This window comes from Panicum hallii, chromosome 3, assembly GCF_002211085.1.
Source record: "Panicum hallii strain FIL2 chromosome 3, PHallii_v3.1, whole genome shotgun sequence".
In the NCBI taxonomy this organism is placed as follows: Eukaryota; Viridiplantae; Streptophyta; class Magnoliopsida; order Poales; family Poaceae; genus Panicum; species Panicum hallii.
The window spans coordinates 40,281,068-40,290,736 of record NC_038044.1 but is presented as its reverse complement, the minus strand read 5'-3'; positions in this window follow the sequence as shown (position 1 = coordinate 40,290,736).

Here is a 9,669-nt window from a genome sequence, read left to right as displayed (position 1 = left end):
CAGCTCAAAGGAGTTCGGCATCGGCGACCGTATAATGCTTCAAAGGGGGCCATCTTAATACTTGTCTGATAGCTATTATTGTAAGAGAATTCTGCTAATGACAAGTACTTATCCCAATTCTCGTCGAATTGGAGTACACAAGCTCTGAGCATATCTTCTAAAATCTGATTTATTCGCTCAGTTTGCCCATCCGTCTGGGGATGATAGGCGGAGCTTCGAATTAATTTAGTCCCAAGAGCATCATGGAGCTGCTCCCAGAATCTAGCAACAAATTGTGCTCCACGATCTGAAATGATCGTTTTAGGTACTCCATGGAGTCGAATAATTTGATCTAGATAAATCTCGGCATACCTTTTGGCATTATATGTGGTATGCACGGGAAAGAAATGTGCAGTCTTGGTTAATCGATCAACGATTACCCAAATAGAGTCATGCCTCCGAGAAGTGTTGGGCAAGCCAACAATAAAGTCCATACTGATATCCTCCCACTTCCATAAGGGAATAGTTAGGGGTTGAAGGATACCAGCAGTCTTCAAATGACTGGCTTTGACTCTTTGGCAGATATCACATTCCGACACATATTTGGCAATTTCTCGCCTCATACGAGTCCACCAAAAGTTCTGTTTTAGATCCTGATACATCTTCGTACTGCTAGGGTGGATAGAGAATTTAGATAGATGGGCCTCATCCATTATTTGCTTTCGGAGTTTATGGTTCTTCGGTACAACAATACGTTCGTTGAACCATAAAACTCCTCCAGGATCTACTCGGAAGCATTTATACTTCCCTTCACCTTGGGTTATCTTTTGTTTAATGATTTTGACCCCTTCATTACGCTGTTGTGCTAGAACAATATTATCTCTGAGTGTGGCTTCAACTGAGATATGGTTTAAGTCACCTTGGGAAACGATCTCTAGATTGAGCTTTCTCATTTCCCAACAGAGAGTCTCGTTGAACGCTTCAACGGACAAGCAGGAGCAATGTGCCTTGCGACTGAGGACGTCGGCAACAACGTTAGCCTTGCCGGGATGATAGTGTACCTCTAAATCATAATCTTTGATTAGTTCTAGCCAGCGTCTTTGCCTCATATTCAAATCTGCCTGGGTAAAGATGTACTTGAGGCTTTTATGATCAGTGTAGATATGACATTTCGTACCCATCAGATGGTGTCTCCAGATCTTTAGGGCATGAATAACTGCTGCGAGTTCGAGATCATGGGTGGGATAATTTTGTTCATGAACCCTAAGTGCTCGTGATGCATATGCAATGAATCGGTTGTCTTGCATAAGTACACAACCAAGTCCAGTTCCTGATGCATCACAATAGATGTCAAAAGGTTTTGATACATCTGGTTGAGCTAAGACTGGTGCAGTCGTAAGATGATTTCTAAGGATATGAAATGCATCTTCACATTTTTGATCCCAGGAGAATTTCACACCTTTCTTTAATAGTTCGGTCATAGGTTTGGCTATTCTGGAAAAGTCAGGAATGAAACGGCGATAATAGCCGGCTAGACCGAGAAAACTACGAATTTGATGGACGGAGGTTGGGGGTTTCCAATCCATCACTTCTTGTACTTTACTGGGATCGACAGATATTCCGTCACTAGAGATGGTATGGCCCAGGAATTTGACTGTTTCAAGCCAAAACTCACATTTAGAGAATTTGGCGTACAAGTGATGGCCTCTTAATCGCTGAAGGATGATATGAAGATGTTTAGCATGATCTTCTGGAGTTTTAGAATAGATCAAGATATCATCAATGAAGACCACGACAAACTTGTCGAGCTCTTGCATGAAAACAGAATTCATTAGGTACATGAAATAGGCTGGGGCATTAGTGAGACCAAATGACATGACAAGATACTCGTATAGACCATAGCGAGTGGAGAAGGCTGTTTTTGGAATATCACTGGGTCGAATCTTAATTTGATGATAGCCGGAACGAAGATCTATTTTAGAAAACACCTTGGCTCCGGCTAATTGATCAAAGAGGATATCAATGCGGGGTAGTGGATACTTATTTTTAATAGTCACCGCATTGAGAGGACGGTAATCGACACATAGTCTCAAGCTATTGTCTTTCTTTTTTACAAACAAGGCTGGACAACCCCATGGTGATGCACTTGGACGAATAAAGCCTTTGTCTAAGAGATCTTGGAGTTGGATTTTTAGTTCAGCCAACTCATTAGGAGGCATACGGTAAGGTCTTTTAGAGATAGGGGCTGTACCAGGTTGGAGTTCTATGATGAATTCAATATCCCTGTCTGGGGGCATTCCAGGTAAGTCATCCGGAAAAACATCTGGATATTCACAGACGACTGGAATATCTTCTAGCTTGACCCCAGATACGGCATAGGTGTAAGAGTTGGACGACTTTGATGGTGGGAGATAAAGAAGAGTAGGTTCGTACTCCAATGAACCTATTTCCACCATGCGGGAAGGGATATCTAAGGATATCTGGTACTGGGTCATCCAATTCATTCCTAAAAGAACATATATTCCTTTTAAGTCCAACAATAATAAATCTGACTTTATCAGGGTATTGCCCATTTGAATTGGCACACCCCTACAGACATGATTTGAAGAGATGCTACCCCCAGGAGTTGTTATCACATATATCCCATTAACAGGACAGATTTCCAAGCCTATCTTAGTCCCTAGTTTGGTATTGATAAAACTATGGGTAGCACCCGTATCAAAAAGAACAATAACGGGATGGTAATTAATAGAAAATGTACCCGTCATTATCGGTGCCCCTTCAGGAAGTTCGGAGAGTGTAGTGAGATTCACCCTCCCTTGTCGGACCTGCACCACTTGCCTCTTACCCTTGCCCTTGTAGTTTGGATTAGATGTTTGCCCTTGGAATGATTTCCTAGGTTGAGGGCAATCCTTAATGAAATGGGACGGGCTTCCACAATTGAAACAACGGTTATTGTTGTTTCCTGGAGTAGCTGGCGGAAAGCTCGGCCGCAGACCTTGTTGGGGTTGTTGTTGAGTTTGGGGCAGAGGTGGTCGGTTGAATTGTGCTTGCTGGGGAGGTCGAGCTACCCATCTGCCAGGTAAATTGCCTCGAGACAGAGCTCGAGGGGCGTTGCTCGGAACCAACCGATACCGTGGCGGCTGTGAAATTGCTGGCCCTGTGGGTGCTTTTCGTTTCTTTTCTGCTCTGTGGGCGGCGATGCAATCTTCCTGAGTAATGGCCATGTTGACCAACTCATTGAAATCGTTGGCCTTCACTAAATTCAACCATTCTTTGAGCTTGGTGTTTAGGCCTCGACGGAAGCGATCACATTTGCGGGCATCAGTGTCCGCATGTGATCCCGCATACTGGCACAAGTGATTGAAAACTTGCACATACTGGGTGACAGTGCGGGTACCTTGAGTCAAATTCAAAAATTCATTGAGCTTCCGCTCAATGAGTCCTGCTGGTATATGATGTGCTCGAAAGGCAGTCCGAAACTCATCCCAAATGACCACGTGTTCGGCGGGTTGCATTGCATGAAACTGGTCCCACCAAAGACGTGCAGGGCCTCGGAGTTGTTGGGCTGCGAAGAGCACCTTGTTCTCCTCTGAACATGGAGCTGACAGTAAAGCGAACTTAGACTCGATAGTCCGCAACCAGGCATCTGCGTCCAGAGGCTCATCGGCCTTGTGGAATAAAGGAGGTTGGGTGCTGAGGAAGTCCTGATAGTTGGCCGACAGAGGTTCACCTCGGCCTCGAGGTTGCTGCTGGAAATGGCCCATCTGAGCTTGTACAAGTTGATTTAAAAGCTCGGTTTGCCGAGCCATAACCTCGGCCAAGTTCGGAGGTGGCGGTGGTGGTTGCTGGGAACTACCAGGTTGTCCTGCCCGGAATCCTTCCGGGGTTCCACGAGTAGCTCCAACCATCTGAAATAAAGGAGACATCCATTATCAACCATAATCTTGCTCCAATTTCAGATAATAGGCAATTATCAGATGGAAATGTAATACATATATTCCATTCAATCCATTTGTAACAAATGCACCGATATTGAATAGGATAACCAAAACTCAGGATTTGGATTGCTACATAGATATTAATATCCTTACATCTTACATCCACACACTCAAACTGTTACAAACTCTTACTTAAAAGTACATGCCACACATACAACAAGTGGCTTTATAACTAGGTAAACTACACACCACCTAGGTTACTTCCAGCTACAACAAGGAGAGTGACGTGCTAAAAGTCATCAAGGTTTCCCACTGATGACTGGCTACCAGAAGAGGAATGATGGGGACTGATGACAGGGTCTCCATGCTCAGAATCAAGTTCTGAGACTCCTTCAATCTCCTCTGGATCTTCTTCTTCAGCTTCAGGTGCTGCAGGTGCAACGGGAGGAATCGGGGGCTGCTGCAATTCTTCAATCTGAGCTTGAGCATCATCCACTGCAAGGATCAGATCTTGAACTTGTGCCTGTAGAAACTCAATAACAGTATCCCGCTGAGTGATTATGTGATCACTCTCGTTGATCTGATCTTCACGATGATGGATGGTCTCGTTTTGAGTAGCGATTATTCCATTCTTCTCAATTACCACTGCTTGAAGTTGATCTGCCTGGGTGAAATATCTGGTAGCGTCCCCGTGGAAACTTCGCGCAGCAGTAATCAGATGGCCTATCTCACGGCGTAGCAGCATGTGATAGTGGTATTGCACGCCCGTATAACGCCTCATTCCTTGCACTACTTCTTCTGGTGGACCTTCCAGTCTATGACTTTCAGGAATTGTTCCGAGGTCTCGCTCCGCTTCACCAGGATCTGTTGTAGCAAACAAACCAATAGGTTGTCCTACAACTTCCTCGGGGTGTTGACTGCAAAAAGCATAAATGGCTTCTAGGGCCGCTGCTTCAATAGTGTCCACAATTCTGTAGCCCATCGTGCTGATCTCAATAGGCTGCCATTGTGAACGGAAAGGATGCTGAGGTATAATCATCCTGACATGGGCCCTATGGATTCCGTCTTCCACATGTTCAACAGCGTCATACTGAGGGGGTTCTATATAATGGAAAGCCTGCAAAGATTCCCATAGCAAGCGGGGAAAACCCTCCCAGTGAAGGGCATTAGTGTGGAGATGCCCTTCCGGATCCCAGAAAACATTGGAAGGTGCTGCCATCTGCGACCAGGATGCAAATGGTAAAACTTGTTATCCTGTTAGGAGAGTACAAGATAAACAGATCAAGATAACCAATTCTGTTAACAGCAAAGGCTGGAAATCAGATGGAAAACTAGGATCCCATATAAAATACCCAACTTAAAGCTGTCCTTAGCTCTTTATTACCCCATTCCAAAAACAAACAACATGTCCATCATATATGAAATTCTTTTATTGACAAAAGATGCATGCACGCGCTACTCGCCCTCACAACCAAAACAACTGCCGAATATTTTCGGACTTACGTGGTTAATTCCGGTGGCATAACCATACGTCTCTCCCTATATAAAACTAGTCGGTAAACCCTACGCATCCTAATAGCGTAAGCGTGGTCAGTGTACCTGCAGAAGAATACACAGATATATATATACATATATCTCATGAACCTTTCATGGCAGCACGACATGAAAGCGTCCCCAAACATTACTGCTCACTATAGAAACAGCATCTGTACAATTACCGCCGTACAGACAACGTTAACATACGTTATCGAAACAACGTATTCACGGGGGGTACCGCAAAATGCGGGGTATGAACAGCGATCGCCATACCCTGCGCCGAACCATATACTCCCAATATAATCAACCTAAGTTGGTATATTGGCAGCATCTCAAGTAGGCCACTGCTTGAGAAACAGCGTTCGGTTCGCATCACCGACGGGAAGGCCAAGCTCCCTCAGTTGGCTGAGGATCCTTACCTTCTTACCTCCGTTCGTAGATGTCATTACAGGAAGTAAGGTTGGGTTGTGCAGGAATTTAAGTTTTGACAGAAAGTAGTGCTGCAAGTCAGATCTATCTATACATATATAGATACTATTAGCCACCTGATACTTTCCCATATAAACCCTTAGGGCTTTACGTTCTAAGCACAACCTTAACGGATCCAACGTATTTTGTAAACTCATTTGTTGGCAAACTTTTATCCAGAAAACACTTTTTAAGGGCTTTTCCGGATGTAAAGGTAAACCTACAGCTCTGATACCAGCTGTGGCAGAACCGCTCGAATTATTCCGGCTCAAGTGCGCTATTGATCGCCGTACAACTGCAATCAACTTAACGCACTTCAAACGGAACAATCCTTTGGTCTGTCGGGTCTCCGCCCGATACAACCACGGTTCAGCAGGATCGGAGCAGGTTTACCTCACGAAGGCGAGTTCACATCACAGAATAGCTCATCAACTTTTAATTTACAGCCATACATACATTATTACAAACTGAGTTTAAAGATAAGTAAATTTATACAAGAATATGTTCAACTGACAAGCATTGCAACTTGTCCAGCTCACAGCGGAAGAAAAAGTTATATGCGATTACATTCGTCGTGAAGACGAACACCAAGCTTAGCCCAGGGCTTGGTGTTACTCCGGAGGGTCAGTGCCGGCCGGGGACGGGTCCCACTCCACGGACCAGCCAAAAGGAACGGACGTTGGCCACACAAGGTTGTCCGTGGGATTCTCAAAGGTTATACCTGAAACAGACATTAGCAAGGCTGAGTATTCTAATACTCAGCAAGGCTTACCCGGGGCTGGGTATACTTAGCCCGTAACTAGACCCATGCATGCTTTGTAAGGCTCTGGGTTTATTTTCAGCTGAAAAGTAACAAAGAGTATGTACTATTTTCAAGTTTTAGCTTTCATCTTCTAGTTGAGTAATTATTCTAGATTAGCACCTACACTAAGCAAGCAAGGTAGTGATTATCATTCAACAAGATTATCTATCATTAGTTCCACTTCTTACTCAATGTGGCAGAAGGGATAAGCAGTCTCAGTCCTCGTGAGAGGCGGACGATTCGAATCGGATTTAACCTTGCAAGGTAAACCTAACTCACACGCTTGGAATACCAACAGGGCGTTCCAAGCAACCGTTTCCTTCATATTCCGGGTTGTGGATCAGGGCCACCACAAGCGACTGCAGGACCGTACGCACACCTTATGTGTGCAGGGACATACGTCTGTAGCGCGACTACAAAACCCGTATTCCTGTCTGCCATGCAGAACGTACTCCCACACGTCGGTGCGTGAGAACAAAAATAAAAGTCGAGTGGTGGAAGCGCGTCCACTTGCCGGGCCAATCAGGTACTAGGTTTACCGCTTATCATATTTCACGGCATGTGGCTAGTACTTTCAAAAACTTAGCCACCACTACCACACATTCCGACCTTAAGACTTTTATCAAAACAGACAGGGTAAAACCTCAGGCCATGATACAACACATGACCCTGTCCGTCATCCTTATAGTGGTTACAGAAATGTAAACATGCAACTCCTATATCGCGCGAGTGACAGGAAATCACCCGACTTCTACTGGTCCTATTAGCGAAGCATCTCTCCGATAAGGACTCGGAGCATTTCATTGGATTCCTAGGATTCATGCATCTAGGGTTTTCACCTCAATTCCTAGACCTAATGCAAGATACAATATAGATAGATATAGATTGTAGTGTAAATAAAGTAGTGGGATATGTCCGGGGCTTGCCTTCTGGAGTGGGGGTGAAGGCAGGAGAGTCAGAGATTTTCGAACTCGGGTTCGGGGTTTCAGTCAGTTCCTCGACGACTTGCGCTGGATCTTCTGGGAAGCCTTGGTCTTGTCCTAAGACCAGTTCGTAATCCCCGTCGTCGAGTGTCGTTGATTCTATATGAAATGCAATAAATTAATAAGGTGAAATTTAAATTTAAAAATCCACATTTCAAATATTATAACTCATTCAATTAACACACAAACATGCATAAATAAAGAGGGTTTAGATTTGAAATACTATTTATGGTAGAATTTATTGTAATAAGAACTAAAACATTTAAATTAAATTTGAAATGAATCAAAATTTGAATTAAAACTTTAAATAAAAGATTATAGAAATTTGATTATAAAATATCACATTAGAGACTAACAATAGTGTTAATTTAGAAGAGGTTATATAATAGGTTTATTTAATATTTCAAATTTGAAAGTTCAAATAAGAGAAGTTAAATTTAAATCAAGTTTAAGTTTGCAACTTAACACAAGGTTAACTAGAGTTCATAAAACATTCATACTACATTTTAGAAAAACAAAAGAATATGAAATAATAAGTTTGAGTGTATTTTACCCCTTTAACTTTAGATTCGAAACACAGGTAGAAATATTTTATGTCAAACTAAACTCTATTAACAAAAGTCATAGAGTTTGAAATCTATTTTCTAACAAAATTGGTTTTACTATTTTTAGATTTTTCTGTGAATTGTTATGAATTTTACAAGACAGGGAATCATATACACATGAAATAATAGAAGCCTTAGGGGGGGGGGTTTGAACTTTTTGCACTGGGGTCCCTGAAAGATATACTCTTCTACAAACAGGCCCTTGCCCGGCCTCGACACAGCTGGAGGCTCGGCCTCCGGTGTGTTCCCACCGGCGGCGAGGTCGCCGGCGGTGAGGGCCGGTCAAGCACGACCAGGGGAAGGAGTGAAACACATGGGGCAAGGCGGGGTCCAACAAACAGAGAAGAAATCCGGCCGACGACGAGAAGGGGCGGCGGCCGTGGCGCGCAACGCCGTTCCCGGTGAACGGCCGGCGAACACGGAGAAGTAAAGCGCGCACGAGCATCACTGGGAGGGCGGGGAACTATTTCCATACATGGTTCGGTCGGAGAAGCGGCGAGAGGGCTGCCGACGGTAGAGCTGAGCCGGTGGCGTCAATGGAGGCGGCTCGGGGTGGAGCAATTCCGGCGGGAGGAGGGGTCGGGGCGGACGGGATCAGGAGTAGAGCAAGGGGAGGAGGTGGGGAGACTCTGGGTCAGCGGGATTAGGCGAGGTGGATGGTTGCGGCGTATGCCGGTGAGAAAAGCGGGCGGCTCCGGTGACGCAGGGAAGAAGAAAAGGAAGAGACAGCCGTGGGCCGGGTTTGGGACAATTGAGCGAGGGAAACCAAAACAGTGTAGAGTTGCGGATCCCACTGAGTAGAAGAGAGGGAAGGATAAGGCAAGCCGGTGGAGAATTGCGACGGCGGCAGAGAGGCGCCGGCGAGCAACGCTGGCAGTGCGCAGGCCCGGGCGCACGGGCAGGGCGCCAGCAAGGGGGGGGGGTAGAGCGGTGGACGAGCAGCGGGCGACGCGTGGAGGGGGAGGACAGGAGGTGGCCGGCGGTGAGCCAGGCGGCGCGTTACTCCGGCGGCAGAGGACAGGGAGGCAGAGCAGGGGGAGCAGAGGCGCCTGGAGGAAGAAGGGGATGAACTGATTTGTGGACTGATCTGTAAATCAGAGAAAAGGTAGGGACCTTACTGTAAAGGGCTTGAACTTTTAAACCAATGCTCAAATGAAGATGGTCCAAAAAGCAAAAGTGCATGGTTTTTCAAACTCTACAACTTCTCTTTTAAGGTTCATCTGCATTTGAGCAATAGTTTTGGAGATAAAAATAGACTAGTAATAATTTCACATTTTGTAAATCCTTAAGTAAAATTACTTTTACATACACCTATGGTAATTTCATATAATATTTTTGAAATTTTAACCACTGAT